Below are 22,169 nucleotides of genomic sequence, written 5' to 3'. Positions count from 1 at the left end.
ACCACCACCACCGAACAAGCACATCGCAACCAACACGACCACCCGCACCTCGCAACGGCCACAGCCGGCCCTCCCCGCATGCAGGTCAGCAAACTCATCGATGCTCGACTGAAGCAGAAACACCGGACATGGCATGAGCCACCACGCCGTACCGAGCACCATGTCATCAAGGCACGGAGGAGCGCTACCCGAGGCCATGGACCACCATTGTCCCTTGGCCCACGCACCCGCTGGCGACCGAAGCAAGCACCTCGTGACGAGCCACCTCCGAGCACCCCAAGCAATCTGCAACAACACTCGACTGCAGCACCACTCAGCCCAGAGACCCACAGCGCCCATGTCCCGCCCAGTGCGCCCACACTGCACCTCCCCGCATGGCTACACCGCCGCCCGACACAGCGACCCCTTCTAACCCACAGCCGCGCCTGATCCGCGTGCCGTGGCCACCTCGCCCAGCCCGGTGCAGCAGAGTACCGGCGCACCCCTCGGTGCTACCCCAAGCCACCGTCGGCCCGATGCTCCCCGCCGAGCTGCACGCCTCCACAAGGCCAACCGTCCCGCACCGCCTGGACGCCTCATGGGGAGGGAAGAGTCCCGCCGCCTCCGCATGGCTTTGCCCGTCGGCATCCCCTAGCTGTGGCGAGGGAGGGAAGAGGCGAGGTGGGGGCGGCGGTGGCGGGGAGCTAGGGTTGCGCCTGGGCCGCTCGTGGGAGCGGCATGGGGCTCGGTTCTCAATATGCTAGATAGCACCGTGCCATGTTTTGTGCTCTTCAGTCCTCCTTCACTAAGCATTACATGTTTTTAGTGGCTTGATTTACGTGTGGTAGCCTTTATCTTGGAGAATAATATTTTTTTCAAAGGAAAAAATATGTAATTCATATATCTCCTGATTTTTTTAAATGGCCCGAATACTGGAATGGCATTTTCAAAGTTTAAGCTAATGCAACGGGGAAGAAAATCTTTTAGGGTTTCTAAAATGAGTCTCTCTTTGTCTAGGGTCACTTGTATTGGTTGTGTGTAAGAAGCAGCTTCACTATGCATTTTTTCCGGCATGTCTGATGCCTTTTTTTAGTATTAGCTGCCTCTATGCTCCAAAATCACCAGGGTTCATCATAGCTCACAAGTACAAACCACTAACGACATTCATTATTACAAGTTTACCGAAAATAAAAAGGCATACATTAGCACAAGTTTCTAAATACAAGCTATTCATTTTCATTTATTTGTACTACCCATATGATAGACTGACACTCTATCTTTTCATGACTAACCTGCCGCAAGTGACAACAATAAACACATAGGATTTGTCATCCACCTTGTCAAAGAAGGGGAAATAAGCAACCCTCCATGCTTTATTGAAGAGCAGAGCACAAAACACAACCTAGAGGCCAGCCACAAACCCTGACCGAAGTCCAAAGTAAAAGAACAACATCTGTCGGGGGTTTGGTGCGACATATGCCAACGGATGGCTTATCATGGTGGGGGCGAGTAGAACGTCGCCGGTGCCTGGAAACTGGATGAGGCGAAGACATGCACGCCGGCGAATCTTACCCAGCTTCGGGGCTCTCCGGGGAGATAATACCCCTACTGCTGCTCTGCGAGGTCTCCGCATGATCACTATGGCCAAGTGTTTACACGGTGGCTCCTTGAGCTGTTTCTGGTGGTAGAAGAGGGCAAGGCTAGCTCTCTCCTTCTATCTGGTATGGTCTAGAACTACTGGGATCCAACCCCTTGCATGGGTGCCCTGGGGGGTTTATATAGGCCTACCCCCCAGGGGTACAATGGTAATTCGACTGGGCGCGGGCCCAACCGTCAGTGCCTCCGACCTCTGACTTCTCCGCCGACTGCTGGGGCCCGCCGACTGGTGGGCCCCGCCGACTGGTCTGGTACGGAGCCGACAGGCCGCGTCCGCCGCGGGCGGGTCTTGCCAGCCGCTGATTACTGTAGCGGTGCTTCTGATGATGCAGGCTTGGTCATGGGGTCGTGGCAACAGCCCCGTCGCCTGGCGGGCGATCACTGTGGCCACTCCCCATCTCATCTTGATTAATGGCGCGTGGGCCCCGGGGGAGGGCTCGGCCGACTCCCCTAGGCCAACTCTCGACGGGTCCGACTGGCGGTTCTCTTGCCGTCTCCCGAGGTCTCGCTAACTGGTGGGCCCCGCTGCCTCCAGGCCGTACAGATAAGCCGTCGTGGGCGCAGGACTTGGTACTGTGGTGCTGATGTCAGGGCCGGCCGGGCAACAGTGCCACGCCGCACAGAGATCTTCCCGGGTACGGCGTGCTATGGCCATGCCTGCCCTTGGTAAGGGGTGGGAGTGGGCTTCACTGTAGCCACGCCTCTGCCCCGTCCCCTTTGATGAGGTCATGGGTTTGCTGGAGTCGCCAGCCGACTCCCCAAAGCCGGATTCTCTAGAAGTCGTCCCTGGAACTCGGCCGTGAGCGGGCAGTCGGCCGCCCTGCCGTCGACTCCTCAGGAGACGGCTCTTCGCCCTGGGGTCTTGAGGGGCGCAGCCTGCCCCGATGTCTTGAAGGGTCATGGGACTCGGTTTGGCCTACCCGTGGCCCATTACTCCGACAGTAGTCCCCGAAGATGGTGAGGCGCCATGGACGATCGACCGAGAAGCCTCAGCAGTTTCTCTTTCCGGGTGCTCAACACATGGTCTTGATCGACTTCTGCCGGGCCATCTAGAAGGAGTCGGACTTGCTCAACTTGGACTTCACTCAATTTCGACTTGCTCGGTATTTCGAACGTCGCAGCGGGATTTTAAGTGGTGTGCTAGCTAAGCCTCCTGGCCGCCGCCCGTTCTTGGCCTGTCACGCGAGGGCACGTGGCTAGGCCGTCCTGCCAGCCCACGCGTGCGACGGGACAGGCCCACAGGCGGGGCCCGCCACTACCGCGCCTCGGCGCCCGAGCGGATCCGCTGCGGCCCCGGTGGACGGTTGGGATTCTCGTGGAGTTACTGTTCGCAGTAACTACGTGGATCATGGGGGTCGTGGGGTTGTGGGCGCAGTAAATCCCCACGTCCGCCCCTCGGCTTCGCAGCCCACAGGGCTATAAGTAGGGGGAAGAGGGGGGGCACGCGCGCCCCTCCTTCCCACTACTCCTCGCTCTCTTCCTCCTTGCCGCTCCTCGCACTCCTCCTTCCTCTTCTCTTCTTCACTCCGCCGCATGCCCAAGCTCTGGCGAACGCCGCGGCGATAGCTCGCGATGAGTTCTTCCTCTGCTGCTGCGCCTTCCCTAGTGCGCTCCGACACCTGGGACGGTTCTGAGGTTCATGAAGACCACATCGAGTTCCTCTGCCGGACCCGTCGGCTTCCCGGCGAGGATCGCGTGCAGGTGCGTCTTGCGCCAGAGGGGGAGATTTCCCCCGCCCCGCAGGAGGGCGAGCGGGTCATCTTCCGCTCGCACTGCCTGCGCGGGCTGGGGCTGCCGGCGAGCAGCTTTTTCCGGTCTTTCTTGGAGTTCTACGGCCTCCAGCCGCACCACCTCACCCCCAACACAGTAGTGCTGCTGTCCGCCATCGTGGCCTTGTGCGAGGGCTTCCTCGGAGTCCTCCCCACCCTCGAGCTCTGGGAGGAGTTCTTCTTCTCCAAGCTCGGCACCCAGGCCGTAGGCGTGCCGGCTCAATGCGGCGCCTTCATCGCCGTGCGAAGGTCAGGAGCCGACAACCCCTTACCCTCCATCTCGCTGATAAAGTCGGTGAAGATGTGGCAGAGATCCTACTTCTACGTCAGGAACGTCGCCACGAGGGGCGACTGGGTCAATCTGCCGGCTTTCGAAGCCGGCCCGCCGGCTGGGAGACTTCCCAACTGGTCGTACCGGGCCAGGTCACTGACGCCTGTGGGAACCGGCGCCATCACGCGACTCCGAGTGCTAACACAGTCGGAGGGTCTGACTGGTCCGGACCTGCTGGCCGCCTTTGTCTCGCGCCGAGTTCTCCCACTCCAAGGCCGCCCTCACATGATATGCCAGATGAACGGGCACCGCGACCCGAGTCGGATGTGCACCAACGACATGCCTCACGAAGAGGTGGCCTTCATGGTGAACTACCTCTCGGACAGCAGGCTCCTGGAGGACTGGCGATTCGGCAAGGAGCCGTACTCCCACGCCAACCCCCCGCCCGTGGTGAGTCGCCTTTCTTTTCTTTCTTTAGATTGTCTTCTTCTTGCCGAGTTTTGTTTTGACCAGTCAGCTTTGGTTAGAATCCCCTTCTTCACCCACCAGTCGGCACCTCGGGGCCGGCCCGTGAGTTCGTCACCGACCGGGCAGAGAGCGACGTCGACAACCCTGATCTGGGGGCGGCGGCTCTGGAAGACGACGCCGATGGAGGAGGAGGGACAGCAGGCGACTTCAGGCCTTCGGCTACCTTCGCCGACTGGCCTGAAGATAGCGCCGAGGGAGAAGTCGCCCCTCGCCATCGGCCAGGAGCCAGCCAGCCTGGCGCGGGCTCTTCCGCCGCGCCGGGCGCTCCAGGCGGCGGGAAGAAGTGCAGGACCGTGCCGACCTTGTTCGGCAGTCGGCCGAAGAAGCCCAAGGGCTCGGCTGCGGCGACCCGACGGGACGAGGCAGCCGCGAAGGCCATCCGCTTCCGTAAGGAAGTGAAGAAGCCGCCGTTGGTCTCCGCGTAAGTATTTTGTCTATAAAGTTTATTCTTTCTTCGTGATTTGTCTGAGTCTATGCTTGCCCCTCTTTCTTCAGGGCTCCCCTCTCTCTTGAGCGGGTCACCGCCGCCTCTGTCATGGGGTCAGCGGAGACGTCCGCCACCACTCGGCGGATTGACCCCGCTGCTGACCTCCGGGAGGCGACGGAGCGGAAAGCGCAGGAGAGGCGCAACGAAGAAGAGGCCCTCCGCCTGGAGAAGGCAGAGGCCGACAGGGCGGAGGCCTCCGCTAAGAAAAAACTAGCGGAGGCCGAAACGGCCGCCGCAGTGAAGCAGTAGGCTGAGGAAGCCGCACGCCGCCAGTCGGCCTTGCTTGTCTCCCTGCTGAACTCTGCGCCGCCGCCTCCGGAGTTCACGGGGCCAACTGGAGAAGCCGGTGGGGAGAACCTCGTCGAGGAGAGGGAAGGCAGCGACCCCTCTACTCCGGACGCGCACGTCCCGCCGCCGCCTCCGCCGCCGTCTGAAGGCGCGCAAGGTGAGCAGCCAGCAGACCCTCCGGTGCCGCCAACCGAAGACGAGGTCATGGCGAGGCTACTCCTCCAAGTCGGCTCGCCAGCGCGCCGTCGTCTGGAGAAGGCGACTTCGGCACCCCGCCCCCTGGAAGCCGGCACCGCTAGCTCGGCGGCCCCAGACGCCGAAGCGACGAGCGCCGCACCTGTTGGGTGGGTGCGAGGAGGCGGCACAGGGCCTCTGAACCAGGAGCTCCTGGACATCCAGGCAAAGCTTCATGCTGAGGGTGACGCTCTCCAGAGTTGCACCAAGGCGTTCCTAGCGTCGCGGGCAGCCGTTCGGGTATGTTTTTTTTTCTTTGGTCTTTGTTTTCTTGCTCCTCTCTGTGGGGGCGCGCCAGCGCACCCACTGGGTGTAGTCCCCGAGTTTCGTGTCGGCTACTGAGCAGGCGGCCCGAAACTCCAATTGATGAACTTCTGGATACTAACTTTGTCTGAAATGCTTGTCGCGGGATTACCACAACCTCCGCGTCACTGCCTTCAACCGTAATGTTGAAGAGCTGGGCAAGAAGACCGCCAAGGTGGCGGAGAGCAGGAGTAAGTCCCCCTTTTTTTCTGCGGGGGCGCGCTAGCGCACCCGCGGGTTGTAGTCCCCGAGATTTGGGCTGGCTGCTGAGCAGCCGGGCCGGATCTCCCCGGCGACCTACTTTATTGACGACTGTTGTCTTTCTTCCTTTCCTTCAGGAGCCAACGCTGCTCTTCAACAGCAGCTGAGCGAAGCCAACTCCGCCCTGCGCGCCAAAGGGGAGGAGTGCAGCAAGCTCGCCACAGAGCGCGATGTGTTGGCCACTCAGTTGGCAGAGCAGAAGGAGCTGCTTGTGAAGTCGCAGAGGGAGGCGGAGGAGACGGAAGCCGCCCTCTTGGCCGAGTTCGCGAGCGAGCGCTCCTCCTGGTCTGACAAGGAGGCGCTGTTGTCCTCCGGCTTCCATGAGATTGAAGACATCGTTGATGGTGAGCCTCTTTATTTTCTTTCTTCGACCTGCCGACTTAGATCGTGCCGACTCCTGGTTTTTGACTTGCTTCTTCGTTTCTTCGTGTCTGTGCAGACTTCTTCCCTGGGCAGTCGTAGGCCACCATCCAAGCCACCGAGGCTGACCGTGAAGGTCGGAGGGCGGAGGGCGCGGAGATCGGCGCCGATGCCCCCCAAACTCTTGATGAGCACATCCTAAGCATCGAGGCTCGCCTCCGGCCGGATCACCGGATGCTGCGCCGGCTCCAGCGCGTCGGTGCCCAAGCGATTACCGCCCTTTGGCCGGATGTGCAGGCTCCGTGCACCCCCAGCCTGATGGCCAACTGGCTGGAGGTCACGGTTGGTCGTCTTGAGGCCTGGAAGGGCTCTTCGGCCCGGGCTGGAGCGCGCCGGGCCTTGGAGTTCGTTAAGGCGTTGTACCCGGGGCTGGATCTAGACCGGTTGGCCACGCTTCGGTCGGAGGCCCAGCCGGAGCTGGCGGCTGCGGAAGACGCCCTCGTCAAACGTGCTGCGGCGATCGCCGAGTACACCGACACCAGTATCTTCGTCCCCGAGCGGTCTAAAGACGGTGAGGAGGTACCGCCGGAGTGGTTTGGGATGAACCCAGACTACGGCGAAGACTCGGCGGAGGTGATTGGCTCCAGCGTCGAGGAGGAGGACGAAGCGAAGGATGGAGGCGAGGCGGAGGCACCAGAAGATGGAGCAGACGGCCAGCCTCAGCCCGACGCGCCTCCAGCAACGAGCCGCGTGCGAACGAGTCGACTGCCACCGGAGGTGATCAAGCCGAGACTAGCCAGCCGGCTGCCCCGACGCCTGACGTTGGCGCCTCCTCCGACCCTCCGAATCCGTCTGCTGCCTCCTAAGCTGCCGCTGTATCTTTCATTTTATCTGCTTCAATAGTCTTTAAAGAACTTGTTAATTCGCACAATTCCACCCGCGGGGTGTATTTTGAACCTCTACTCGACAATTCGGCCAAAGGCCTATGTTATGTAAATATATATATATATATATATATATATATATCTTTTCTTGCCCATTGTTCTTTTGGCTTTTTTCCTTTGCCGCTTTCTCTTAGTTGCCTGCCTTGCCAATCGGACAGCCGCTCTGCAGACTGTTGCTGGATCAAGTGCTAGGCTACTTTGGGAAAGCAAGTACTTAGCCAATTTCAAGATTGCTTGAGCAAGTTGGATAGAAGACGACAATCCGACTGTCCGAGAGTCGGTTTGCGAGAAAGGCTGGAAACCGTCTTGAGCTATGTTTTACGCTTTGAGTCCTTAGCCATTTTTCATGCGAACACCCATTCTACCTTACATCTGCCCACCGTACAGTCGCTCTGCGAGCTGCGGCTTCTGTCAGAAGACGGTTTAGGTGTTACACACTACTTGTCCGGCTGCAGGAAGCATTTCATAGTGCAAGGCGGCAAGTCCCCGGGCCGACTTGTCGAGCCCGGTGCCAAGCGGCATGACAAAGAGTAACATACTTGTAGGCATAATTTTTATCATACAGACGAAAGAGGGCAGTCCCCGAGCTCGTCTCGGGGGGCCCGAAGTCTTGGTACTTTAATACAAAAGGTAGTGTGGTACATACTGCATCAACTGTAAAATCTTCGGAGGAGATTTGCATTCCATGGCCGCTCTGTCTCCTTGCCGGAGTCGTCCCTCTTGCGTGCTCGGGGCTTCCTGTTGTGGTATCGGCGCAGGCTCTGCTGGTAGATGCTGGACCGGCTGAGTGCCAACAGCCGGCCCTCTTCCAGCAGATCGACGTCGTCTTGTCGTGCTTCTTCTGCTTCCTCCTCGGTGTACATGGTGACTCGTGGGGAGTCAAACTCTATGTCCGTTGGGATGACGGCTTCGGCACCGTAGACGAGGAAGAAGGGCGTGAAGCCGGTTGACTTGTTTGGAGTCATGCGCGGACTCCAGAGGACGGCTGGCAGCTCATCGAGCCAGCAGCCAGCCGAGCGCTCCAGAGGCTCAATCAATCGAGGCTTGATGCCAGACAGGATGAGGCTGTTTGCTCGCTCCACTTGTCCGTTTGACTGCGGATGGGCGACGGACGCTAGGTCCAGTCGGACGCCCTGTGTTGCCCAGAAACGGGCCAAGGCGCCTTTGGCAAAATTTGTGTCGTTGTCGGTGATGATGCTATGCGGTATGCCGTACCGAATTGTGATATCGGTGATGAAGGTCACGGCAGTCGGACCGTTCAGTTTCTTAATTGGCTTCACTTCCACCCACTTGGTGAACTTGTCTACTGCGACAAGTAGGTGAGTTAAACCACCTCGTGCTGTCTTGAATGGTCCCACCATGTCTAGACCCCAAACTGCGAAAGGCCAGGCAATGGGGATGGTCTTGAGCGCAGAAACCGGCTGGTGCGGCTTGGAGCTGAACTTCTGGCACCCTTTGCATTTTTGGAACAACTCCTTGGCCTCTTCCAAGGCAGTCGCCCAGAAGAAACCGTGCCGAAAGGCTTTGGCGACGAGTGCTCTTGAAGCCGCATGGTGGCCGCATTCGCCTTGATGGATGTCTTTGAGAATCGCCTGGCCTTGCTCTAGCTCAGCGCTGGTAGACACCAGTGACGTTGCGCCTGACCAGCTCTCTATTGATTATGGTATAGGCCGCCGCCAGGCGTTGTACTTGTTGAGCTGAGGTCTCATCAGTTGGTAGCTCTTTGTTCACCAGGAATTTGAGGATGGGCTTGGCCCATGAGGGTGCTGCTATTTCTTCGACTACTAGAACTGCGACTTGGACGAGGGTAGCTGGGCTGGGAGGCGGCGGGTTGGAGTCAACAGCCGCTTGCTGGGTTGATGAAGTCCCCAGGCCAATTGGCGTGGTCCTTGGGCCGAGTTCTGGAATCTTCGCGTCCGCCACCGCAGTCCCCGGGCCGGGCTCGACTGTGGCGGCTTTGGAGTCATCCACCAAAGTCCCCGTTCCGTCTGCCGGAGCTCTGGAGTCGGATCCACCGTCTTCGGGAGGAGCCGGCACAAAAATGGAGTCTGATTCTGGTGAAGACTTGACAGACGACTTGAGGAGGCGTTGAAGGGCGACGCCAGATGGTATTGCTTGGCGGGTAGAGCCGATTCGTGCCAAGGCGTCTGCTTGGTCGTTGTCGTTTCTTGGCACATGGAGGAACTCTCACCCTTCAAAATACCCGCTGAGTTGCTGCACGAGGAAATGGTAGCTCTCCATGTTTGCGTCTTTCGCGTCCCAGTAGCCAGATGACTGCTGGACCACTAAGTCCGAGTCGCCATAACACAAGATCCGGCGGATGCCAAGTTCTTTGGCAAGCCGGAGCCCGTGAATGAGCGCCTCATACTCGGCAACATTGTTGGAGGCGGCAAAATAGATTTGTAGTGCATATTTGAGCTTGTCGCCTTTAGGAGAGGTGAGGACGACGCCGGCTCCCAAGCCGGTGCGCATCTTGGAGCCGTCGAAGTGCATCCGCCAATGGGTGGAGTCAGGCGCTCGAGGCAGGTACTGGGTCTCGGCCCAGTCGACGAGGAGGTCGGCCAGTGCTTGTGATTTGATAGCGGTGCGGGGATGGTAGTAGATGGTGTAAGGAGCCAGCTCTATGGCCCACTTGGCCACTCGACCAGAAGCATCTCGGCTACCGATGATCTCGGCAAGTGGAGCCGTGCAGACCACCGTGATTGGATGCTCTTGAAAATAAGGCTTCAATTTCTTGGCAGCAAAGTGTACGCCATAGCACATCTTCTGGTAGTGGAGGTAGTTCTGCTTGGAGGTCGACAGTACCTCGCTCAGGTAATATACTGGTCTCAGGACAGGCAGCGCCTTGCCTTCCTCCTTGCGCTCCACTACCATGACTGTGCTGACTACCCGGCTGGTGGCAGGGATGTACAGGAGCATAGGTTCCTTAGGAGTCGGAGCCGCCAGGATGGGTGGAGTAGTCAGCATCTTCTTCAACTGGTGAAAAGCTTCGTCCGCCTTATGGTTCCACTCAAAAAAAGTGGTCTTCTTCATGAGTTGGTATAAGGGGAGAGCTTTCTCGCCCAGCCGACTAATGAATCGGCTGATGGATGCTAAGCAGCCGGTGAACTTCTACACATCCAGCAGTCGGCTGGGTACCTCCATTCTGTCGATGGACTTGATTTTTACTGGGTTGCATTCTATGCCACATTCAGAGACCAGGAAACCTAGCAACTGGACGGCTGGTACTCCGAAGACACACTTCTCGGGGTTGAGCTTGATCTGGAACCGGCGTAGGTTCTCAAAGGTCTCCTTGAGGTCTTCCAACAGTGTTCCACGCTTTTCCGTCTTCACCACCACGTCATCTATGTAGACGTGGGCGTTCCTGCCGAGCTGTTTGAGGAGGCACTTCTGCATGCAACGCTAAAAGGTGGCGCCGGCATTCCTTAAGACGAACGTCATGGTGAGATAGCAGAATGCTCCAAACAGCGTGATGAAGGCGGTCTTCAATCTGTCGGCCGGGTTCAGCTTGATCTGGTGATATCCTGAGTATGCATCCAAGAAACTCAACAACTCGCATCCGGCTGTGGAGTCTATCACCTGGTCAATTCTTGGTAGAGCAAATGGGTCCTTGGGGCAGGCCTTGTTGAGGCTCGTGTAGTCAATACACATTCGCCATTGCTTGTTCTTCTTTAGCACCAGGACCGGATTTGCCAGCCACTCCGGGAAGAAAACTTCCATAATGAAGCCGGCTGCTAGGAGTCGGGCTATCTCTTCTCCGACAACTCTTCTCTTTTCTTCTGATAAGCGGCGCAGGGGCTGCCTGACCGGCTTTGCATCAGATCGGACATGTAACTTGTGCTCGGCGAAATCCGTCGGTACACCTGGCATGTCTTTGGGAGACCATGCGAAGATGTCCCGATTCTCATGGAGGAAATCGACGAGCTCGCCTTCCTATTTGCTATCGAGGTTTGCACCTACGACGGCGTACCTCTCTGGGTGCTCCGGATCCAAGGGTATCTTCTTTGTCTCTTTGGCCGGCTTGAAGGAACCTTCGGCTTCCGACTCCTTCGGGTCGGGCGATATCTCCGGCTGCTTGCCGACCATCGCCACAACTCGTTCAAGGAGTCGCTTCTCGGCTGCGATCACCAGGGACTCGGCCAGCCGACTGCTCTCGGCCGCGCAAGCGGATGACTTCCAGTAGTCGCCGGCCATAGTCAAAATTCCCCTGGAACTGGGCATCTTCATCTTGAGGTAGGCGTAGTGGGGGACCGCCATGAACTTGGCCAAGGCGGGTCGGCCAAGTAGCGCATGGTATGGACTCTCAAGGTCCACCACCTCAAACCAAACAGACTCTCTTCGGAAGTGATCTTTGTCCCCAAAGAGGACGTCAATCAGGATCTTGCCGATTGGTGAGCAGGAAAGCCCAGGAACAATGCCGTGGAACACAGTCCGGCTGTTCTAAAGCTGTCTTTGCTTGATTCCTAACTTCTCCATGGTGTCCTTGTATAGGATATTGATGATGCTGCCCCCGTCTATCAGAACTCGCGAGAAATGCGTGGCCCGTTTGTCCGTGGCAAAGGTGGCGTCCAGGACCAAGGCGTAGGAGCCCGGACTCGGCATCACTTCTGGGTGGTCAGCCCTGCTCCAGCTGATGGGCTTCTCAGACCAGTGCATGAACTCTGGCGTCTCTGAGGCTACTGCGTTCACCTCTTGTCGCTGCAGCCGCCTGCTGCGTCGATCATCATCCACACTGGTGAACACCACATAGGCTCCATGCTCTTCAGGGTATTCATCTTGTACTGCGCCAACTGGCCTGACTGCCAGCTGCTGGGGCGGAGGCGGAGGCGGCTGTCCAGCAGGCGGGGGTGGCAGGAGGTCGTCTCCCTTGGCGATCCTGGTGAGCTAGTGGCACTTCCGGGTGGTGTGATTCGACAGCTTCGCGCCGCTGTGGAACTTGCAAGGTCCATCCAAGGTCTGCTCATAGGAGAAGGCCGGCAACTAGTTTGGCTTGCCGCCTTTCTGTCGCTTGGGCGGAGGCTGCTCTTCTGGCTGCTGGGCTTCAACGGTCGCGACCTGCCGGCTGCCGGAAGTCGGCTGCGGGGCCTTGCGCTTGTTGTCGCCCTGCTGTTGTCGCCGGCCGGCGTCTGCCGCCGGAGTTCTTGGAGCCTAAGGAGCTACTTTGCCAGTCGTGCTGATTTGAATTTCCGCCTACATGGAGGAGTCGGCCATGGCGTACTTGTCTGCTATGATCAGCAGCTCGTCGAGGGTTTCTGGCTCGTCGCAGAGGAGCTTGTGCTTGTAACGCCCCAAGACCGGAGCTTCAGTTGCCTTCCAGGGTTTCCGGTTTTCGTCGTGTTTTGTTTGGTCTACTGCATTTCATCTTTGCATCATGTGCATTGCATCATGTCATCATGCAACCCGTTTTAAAAACTCAACTAAACAAATGGTATGGATCTTTGATCCATTTAAATCGAGGGAATTCACATGGTGATTCTCTTTAAAACATATCCTCTCGATATTTAGAGAGCTATAGTAAATATTTCCATTCTTGGGGATCACCATAACACACTTGCAACTTAATTCCACGCCTCTTATGCTTCAAGTTGCACCTCCAAACTTTGCCCATTATTTTTTTTCATCGCTTTTCCGGAGCTCCACCAAAAATCCGAACATTTTTGGATACTCCTAAAAACCTGTCCTAGTTCAACCTTTTGAATTAAATTCAAATGGATTTGAATTTAAATCTTCCTATCATGGCCTTTTCTATTTTCTCGGAACAAGCATATTTTGCGAGTCCAGGAAAATTATCCGCGTGCCCAAATTCTTTTCCTAACCCTCTCTTTCTTTACTTCTCTTTAATGTTTTCCTGTTAAAGGAAAATTAAGAGGGGGATAGAGTAGCCCAGCGCAGCAGGCCACTTGGGCCTCCTTCATGAGCAGCCTCCAAGGCCCATTTGCTCCCACGCCGGCCCATTAGCTCAACCGGGCCCAGCCATTCCCGCGGCCACCTAGGCCCAGCCGCACCTTACCTCTAACCCTAGCCGCCAGGGAGCCGACCTCCTCCTCTCGATCTCTCCCTCGTGCTTCCCCTCAACGCCGTCATCTCTCTCGATCCCCCTCATCCTCCTCCCGACCGCGCCGTCAGGGGAAGCCGCGGCTCGACCCCAATCCTCCTCCACCCCACGCCGGAGTCCCACCTCGCCAGAGCACAGGACCTCCTCTGCCGCCGCGCCATGGATGGCTGCAGCTCAAGCCGCATCCTCGCCGGGCCTCTCGCACGCCCGAGCTCCATCACGCGTGCCCGCCTCCTCATCCTCGTGGCTGAAGCAGCCGAACAGGAGGCCTTGTGCCTGAGCCTCCTCGCTCTCCTCATCGACCCAGGGAGAGGAGCTCCTCCCGAAACCCTTTCTTGTCATCACCGTTCGACGCCGTCGGAGCAACCCGCCGCCTTGGACGCCCGACCTCGCTGCCGTCCTGGAGCTCGTCTGCCTCCCCATACCGCCGCCCTGGCCTTGGATCCAGCGGGATCTCGTCCGGTCATCCCCGCCGCCAAGTCCATCGCCGGAGCCGCCGTCCTCGGCAACACCATCGCCGCCTGTTCTGCCCGTCCCTGCATCGGACCCCGACGAGCTGGCTGCCCCGTTGGCCTTGCTGCCTTTGTCGTGGCCAGGTCAACACAGACACCCAGAGTCCATCTTTGGTTGCACGCCAAGTACCACGGCATACGGCGCCCGAACAACCACCGAACCGGAAACGCCAAGTATCCCTACGCGTGAAGACGCCAACTCCGTTTCGGGATTCGTCAAGTACCGCTACCGATATGGCTCGAACGTCTACGAAACGTGTATCACTACTATCGACCCCGAAGCCCTCGGATTCATCAAGTCAGAAGGTGCAAGTACCTCTCCGAACGAACGTAAACGACTACTTCCACTACCGCCGTCGCGAGAACGCCTACTTCCCTCTACGAACTTGATCCGTCCCGTTTGCACGCTCCAAAGGTATAACCCCGAGACGACGCCCGTGGACCGAATGCTTGTGTTGTATGAGATGCATGGTTTGTTATTGTTTTCGCTTCTGAACCTTAGTTGTTCCTCCTCGTTGCCATGCCGTCGACATGTGGGAACCCGGTAACTGGGAGCACCCCACCGTTCTTTGCATGACACGCTCCCGTCTTTTTCTTTGCACCGATGTATCAATCGAGTTTCCGGAAACGGAACGTTGCCGTGGCACCGTTTCCGTTATCGTCGCTGTGGCACCCTTTCTTTCCGCCACGATGACAAATGCCTCATATCTTTTCATGTCAACATTTTCTTGAAATTGCATAAACTTGTTTATGTCATCCGCATCATGATAAAAACAATTAAAATGTTAAATTGTTGTTGCACCAAATTGATAAATGCATATGGGGATTTACTGGATTCGTTATTTTTTATGTCCGACCCCATTTAAATTGTTTAGATAGTATAGTTTTGTTATGCTTCACCTCTTGCCATGCTAACCAACATTTAAATTTGTTGAGTACCTAACCGGGAGAGAACTAAATAATTAATGCGGTGTTTCGTCAATATACAACTTGTTGCATTTTGAGCTCCACTTAATTTGTAGGGTTGCTTGTGCTCTTTGCCTTACCATGCCTCTTTAACCCGGACATGCATCATACTTGGTTGTGCATCATGCCATGTTTATGTGTTGGTTGTTTACTTTGTTGTGTGCTTCTTTTCCGGTGTTGCTTCTTCGGGTTGGTTCCGGTAACGTCGTGTTTGTTAGGACCCGTTTGTCTACGTCCATTTATCTTCTTCATGGAATCGTTCTTCTTCCTTGCGGGATTTCAGACAAGATGATCATACCCTCGAAATCACTACTATCTTTGCTTTGTTAGTTGCTCTCTCTTTTGCTATGCCTATGTTGCGATACCTACCACTTGCTTATCATGTCTCCCATATTGTTGAACCAAGCCTCTAACCCACCTTGTCCTAGCAAACCGTTGTTTGGCTATGTTACCGCTTTGCTCAGCCCCTCTTATAGCGTTGTTAGTTGCAGGTGAAGATTGAAGTTTGTTCCTTGTTGGAACATGGAGATGATTGTTCCTTGTTGGAACATGTTCACTTGTTGGGATATCACAATATATCTTATTTAATTAATGCATCCACTACTAGGAAAAGGCCTACTAATGGCGCACCTAATTTGGCCATTAATGGCGCATTAGTGGTGCGCCATTAGTAGCACGCCATTAGTATATTTTACTAATGGCGCACTACTGGTGCGCCATTAGTATCTGGTATACTAATGGCGCACCTCAGATGCGCCATTAGTATATACAATAGTGCGCCATTAGTATGCCTCCCAGGGGGCCATGTATACCCAGGTGCTTTGGCATACTAATGGCGCACGACAACAGGATGCGCCATTAGTAACTTCGGCATACTAATGGTGCACTGTTTAATGATGCGCCATTAGTATCCTTTGGCATACTAATGGCGCACTATGATGTGATGCGCCATTAGTATGAATATTAGGTTTTTTTATTTTTTTATTTTCTGTTTTTTGCACAGGTTACAAAATGTATAATTGGACAAAATATAGACAGCACACATCAACAACAGATTCATCGAATACAATAGAAGATTAGTCTCTGAATACAATTCATCATTTTAGTCTCCAAATACAATTCATCATATTAGTCTCCGAATTGAAAAGACCGAACAAAGATAGAACATTATATTACAAGTCTCGAGACCGCGAGTTTGTCTTCACATTACAAGTCGATATCGATCATCTAAACTACCATCACATAGAAGAGAGCTGCGGTCATCACGATGAAACTCGTCTTCATTCGGTTCCTCCAACGCCCCCTCCCCTCTCCCGCTAGATAGCAGGCGTATCTAGATTCGGCCTTGGCCCTAGTGGCGTACCCTTTGTAACTGTTACCGCTGAATCGGTGAACCTGTCTCCGACACTCCTCCCAGTCGTCGTAGACTCCGGGAACCTTACCCTTGTACACGACATACCATGGCATCGCTATGCAGTAGCCAAACGAAATGTTAGTACCAATTCACAGACAATACATAAGCAATATATAAGTATGCAACAGAACGATCGGAAGAGAAAAGCAAGACATTAATAGCATCGATTACATCTAAGTTGAACGACTCTCGAAACCAAAGAGACATACTACAAGTTCATTAAAGTTTAATTACAACATGAGCCAATCGATGTTTCAGAACTAGACACAGCATCACTGCTTTCGACTCGACTCAAGGGACCGGAGCGTGGATGAAGCCGCCGTCTATCGTGGGAGTCATGAAACAACGGGCGTTGTCAGCCTGCATTTGTAGGATTGTGTCGATGTCACTGTTGGACGGTTGATTTCTGAGGTAGAACTGCCCCGAGGTACGAAGGACATCTTGATGGATGATTTCCGCAAACTCCGACTAGATGCGAAAGAATTCTTGTCTGATGTCCGCGTCCTGGATTGCCGACACACTCGCGGCCCAATCATTGAGTCTACTCGGTAGCAGAAGTTGATGATGGTCCCGTACGATCGCCCGCATGTGATGGATGGCGTAGTAGGCACCCTTCTGACTGCCAGGCGGCTGCTTGACGCAGCAGAACATCGTATTGTGGGAGAACACGTGCTTGTCGTACTTACGAATAGGCCTGGTGAAGGTGCCTCCAGATTTGACGTAGCCGGGGAGAACATCATCAAGAACCTTCTTGACATTTGTGTAGTCTAAGTTCGACTGACGGTCCGGGTCGAAATACGTGGCCATGGAATATTTGGGGCTTAGGAGGATGAGCGTGCAATGTGTGTCACTACAGAAAACACGGAATGTTAAAAGAAAAACGATCGAAATCTAAGAATTCATATGTTACGGGGCAGTTGAGGGGAGGACTTACTCGGGAAAGTAAGGCACGAGGAAGTTATCCTTATCTTGGTTTGCCAGAATGACGCCTTCGAGGTAAGAAGTCGCGACTTGCCTGTCCCCACCGCTGCCCAAGATCTTGGCACGCATGTAGAAGGGGTCGACTATCACGATGTCTGGGGTCTTGTCGCGAATGATCCGCATCTCCATACTCGGCGAAAATAGCCGAACGAAGGTGTAGTGCAGCAGATGAAGGTTCAACATAGCGTGGATGTCATCAAACCGCAGGACGATCGTACCCCCGATGGAGTTATCCACAAAGCCCTTGCCCTCTGGCACCTTGGCCGCGAAAACCGGGTATGCCACATCCTTCTCTGCGAGACGCCGCTTATCCAAAGAAAGAACACTGTCATGCAGACTCCGCATAGCACCGATTGCAGCATCGAGCATATTTCTCGGTAGCATCGGCCTACCCACCACATGCACCCTCCTCGAGATATCCTCAGGTGAAGGTGGCCCGTCCTGAGCACGGATCGTACTCGGTGCCGGCTGGCCCGCACCCTTGTTAGTCTTTCTTTTGCGTGCCTTCTTCTTCTCCTGTAATGGGACCGAGTTCTGCTCACAGACCGCCTTCTTGAGTGTGTTGGGGCTGATCATATTTCGCACCTCGCCTATCTGAGGCTCGGTGAAGTCGGCAGCTGGAGGCGTCTCCTGAGAGCTGAACTGCAGACGACGCCTGTTGCAACTTGGCTTCTCCGCGGTACCAGCTAGATCGCGCACGTCTTTTGTTGGGTTGGGTTCTTGAGAAGGAGGCCCCATGAAGTCGCCACCGTACCCATGAACGGCAAAGTACTGATCGACGTTGGCAAATGTATCATCGTCGTCGTCGTTCTGATCCTGTGCCATATGCATGTTTGGATCCAGTGGCATAGGGATGTCCGGCACCGTTGCGGCGGTCTTGCCATGGGGCCAACTTGGCGCCGGCACGACTGGCGGTGTTGTCTTTGGGGTGGTGTCCCCCGCCCCCAAACGAATCTGGCTCTTCGGCCAAAGCAGGGGCCAGCTCAGGCAGGCGCTGAGGGTCATCACGTCATCATTGTCGGCCCCGACGGGTCGAATCGGAGGTAACAACTCGTCGCAGCCTGGCAGCACCCGAACCAGTTGAACCCTAAACAAGTTGGGTGGCATCTGGGTACCGTGGAACAAGGGGTTGCCCGGTTGAACGATTTTGCCCTTGGCGACATCGACCAACTCGTTGTTCACGAAGTGCAGGAGAGTGCACGGAACGTCGGCGACGCCCTGCGAAAACATGTAGGGCGTCAGGGATGCCCAGTCAAAGGCAAGGAGATGAAGTCCTCGACCGAGAGAGGCTTAATTAGTTACCTGATGATGGCGTCGAGCTCGGCTAATGTCGAGGCACCGCCAACGGCGGGCGTGAAGTTGACGGAGGGGCCGCTTGCTGCAGAGGTGCCGGCCGACGTACACCCGGGTGCATTAAGCTTCCGTGCCGGCGTCGGAGACACCAATGCCGCCTCCGTCGGAGACACCAATGGCCCCGCCATCGCGTTCTGCGAGTTGCTGGCCGTGAAGCTAGGAATCGGGGGCGGCCCCTGTTGGCCGCCCGCAATCCACGCACTAATCCCCTGGATCAAGGTAGGCACAATGGCGGTGATCATCACTCCGAGTTGTTGTTGCACTTGCTCTTGGACAATCTCCGGAATCCGCGCCACCTGTGCCCTGAGTTCTTGAACCTCGCGCGCCTGGCTTTCCGAGCTGGTCTTTTTCTCCTTTCGCCCACCAGTGTTATAGTATGACGACCATTTTGTCGACAAGCCTTTGCCGGCCACACGACCAGCTGACGTCGGCTTACTGAGCTTATCCTTGTTCTTCATTACATTCAACGCCCTACTTAGAGTGGTGTCCCAAGGGTTGCTCTTAGTCGACCCCGCGCTACTGCTTTCAGTCGCCTGTGGAAGGAATGTGAACCATTTAGAAATTTGGCTTCATTAATTAGAATGCAACCATATGGAGCTAATTACACGGGGGTGTATTCCTTACCAGAACAAGCTCAAGCGCCCTGGTCTTCGGATCCGTGGTAAGCTCCTTTGTTTTTGGGTCCTTCTTGTACCGGGCCCTGACGAAGTTCCTGGTCTGCTTGTCACCGTATTTATCGAAGAGGGGCGGTAGGCCTTGCTCGGCACGGTCCGCCTCGTCCTTGTCCCATATAGGCTCCGCCACTCTGTAACCGCCGGGACCGAGTGTGTGTTCCCCTAAGTTCAGCTCCCGCATTTCTTTCCCCCACTTACTTGATTCGGAGTTTGCAGTGCTCGAGCAATTGATCTTGAAGTCATTGTAGTCATCTTCGGTGATCGAAGGATTTTTCTCCTTGATCTTCTCATAACTCTCACCTTTCTCGATCATTCTCTTCACATTGCTTTTCCAAGTAGACAGGGCCTTGCTCATCTTCGTGAGGGCAGCATTGTTCACTTTATTCCCTTTGAGGCTTGTGTTTTCAAATTCAGCGGGGAACTTGTATCGTTCGTGCAGCTTCGTGAAGAGGAGGTTGCGCAAATTCCCTCGGTCAGGATGCCTCAGGTTCTCGGTGTTGATCGAGACGGTGCTCCGGAGAATGCACCCGAGCTGAAGCGAGTACCCCTTGACTATTCATTCGGGAGCCGTTGGATTCCCGTCGAGTCCACTTCAGTAACTTCCTCCTTGAGGGCGCGGAGCACGGTCGGGCGCCGGTCCTTCCGTTGCCTCTTCGGTTGGCTGCCATCTGTGCGTGCGCCGCCATCATCAGTGGTGGCATCCTCGGCGGCACCATCAGTGGTGGCATCAGTGGGGTCATCCTCGGCAGTACCATCAGTGGTCTCAGGATCGGTGGGGAAGGCGGCGTCCTCATACAAGTGAGGTTGTTCCTCCATCTCCTAGGACAGCTCCCAGAATGGCTTGACGCACGAACCCCCGGCCTCATCATTGTTGGCCATGTTTCTCTCTAAATAGGAACAAAGTTTGGTTAAAAAGTTGGTTATTGTCAAGGAACAAGATCTCTAAGTTGACCAAATAACCTAATTCTCAAGGAATGTCACCAAAAAGTTGGTTATTGTCAAGGAACAATTGAGAGATGTTTGTGATATTGCCTAGGTGTTTTGGGATAGAACCTGTTAGTGTGTTGTTGCTAAGGTCCAAGTCCACGTTCTCAGGGTAACCTAGTTCTTGAGGGGTGTGTCTAGAAAGTTGGTTGCTGCAAAGATACAAGGTTGTGAGTTTGGTCAAATTGCCTATGATGTTTGTGATATTGCCTTGGATCTTAAAGGCACTGTTGCATGATGCAGTGGTACAGCCAGCATGGGACCTCATCTTTGCAGGCTAATTTTCTAGATTGTAACACTGGGATTTGTGCACAAGCTAAGCTAGCTAAGACAGTAGCTTCCTTGCAACCCACAAAAGACAAAGGAAAAGGGGTGAAAAGGGGGAGATGGTTAGCTTTGATGAGCAGGCAACATCTTCCTAACCCCCTTCTTCTTGTCTCCTCTCACTATCTCTCTCACACACATGGCAAGCAAGGGTGTCTGAGTGTGTGAAAAAAATACTAAACTAATCCAACCACTAAAGCAAATTAATTTTTATTTCGGTTGAGAATCGGGCACCTTCTAGGTCAAGAAAATTGGGCATGACCTTTGCTAATTTTCTTGACCTAGGAGTGCCCCATTTCTCAACCGAAATGGAAATTAATCAACGTTTCAGGAGAAAGGGGTCATTTTAGAAGATCACAAGTAGCAGCAGCATCACTTGACAAAATCACAACTAGCAGCAGCATCACAAGTAGTACAGCAGCAACATCATCACAAGTAGTACAGCAGCAGCAGCAGCATCATCACAAGTAATACACTTAGCTACCAGTTCAGAAATACAGCTAAGATAAGATCATCACCACATTTTAGAAACATAGCTCATCATTTTCATTCTTGCAGATAAGATCATCACCACATTTCAGAAATACAGCTTCATAGGTTGTTCTCTGTATGCAAGCAGTAGACCATATATATGTGACATTTTCATCTCTCATTAGCGCTAAGATCTAACGTCTATTTTTGCTCATGCTGATTACTCACTTCAAAATAGGTTGCTTAGTAGTACGAAACAACACACACCAAGCTCCATCAAAAACAGAATAAAAAATGGCCATGTCATGCTTGGCAATAGCACAAGCGACATGAAAATTCAGGAGTAGGAGATCACAAAAGTACAGTCCACAGGTTACTCCAAGTTTCTGAATTTTCAGTAAATTTTCTGTAAGAAAAGAACTAAAAGAAAAGAAATCCTAGGGTTAAAAAATCTGGAGCAAGTCCTAGCAGAACCACAAAATGTTCATCTACTCAAATTAATGTTCAAACAGTGTCATATCTGAAATTAACCTGTCATGTTCACTGCTCAAACATGAAGTACCAGCAACCTTCAACAAGAAGTAGTCAAACTGTCAAACATGAAGTACAAGCAACCTGCTATGTTAGGAGTACAAGAAGGATCCTGCTGCTGCTCCAAACAGCACTGGGAAACAGACATACTCCAACAGTTGATTGCGTGGTGGTGTTTAGGGATGGAATGCACAAAAATTACAGGTGGCTCGGCCTACCAGAACCATTGAAACGTAGTGAAACCCGCCCTGACATCGGTCAGTTCCGTGCACAGCACAGACACGTATGCACGCTGCTATGCTAGGGTCCTAGCGCCAACGAGGACACCAAGCAGATAAAATCACCAATGGTCGTCGCAGTTTAGTTTGATTGCTGGTTGGCAGTGCTTTTGCATTATACTATATTCCTAACATTTCAGAATACATTGCATGTTAGTTTCTGTTCAAAAACCAAACCTTGTAAATTTGGACCAGGTTGATTATAGGGAAAATGTCAATGCTATGTTTCTCTATAAACTTGGTGATATTTACAAAGTTTGGCTTGGGGCAAAACTACTGTGCACTATTTTGAATTGGATGGAGTATTTGAAATGTTGTCTGAGGTTCTCAAATAGTTTTCCATCTAGTTTCATTGTTCTCAAAACAGTTTTTCTAGAACAAGATATGTGAATGGGACGGAGATGTGTCTATTTGGGAGGCATCTCTCCTAAAAAATATGAAGGTTCATGGCTTTCAAGCCAAATGACCAAGTTCATGGCTATATCCATGTCAATTTTATATAATGTGACGATAGTTGGCACAAACATGGTGCTTAGCATGCCAAAC

The 22,169-nt window shown here is 54.2% G+C and overlaps 1 pseudogene; it reads right to left on the bottom strand.

Moving 5' to 3' along the window:
• Positions 1-1,252: 1,252 nt before the first annotated feature.
• Positions 1,253-22,169, bottom strand: part of LOC125516575 (receptor-like protein EIX2) — a 44,188-nt pseudogene continuing 23,271 nt past the window's right edge.

Source organism: Triticum urartu, chromosome 6A, assembly GCF_056163025.1.
Source record: "Triticum urartu cultivar PI428250 chromosome 6A, HENAU_Tu73, whole genome shotgun sequence".
Classification (NCBI taxonomy): domain Eukaryota; kingdom Viridiplantae; phylum Streptophyta; class Magnoliopsida; order Poales; family Poaceae; genus Triticum; species Triticum urartu.
Note: the sequence above shows the minus strand (reverse complement) of the source record. Positions and strands in the feature narration are given on the sequence as shown.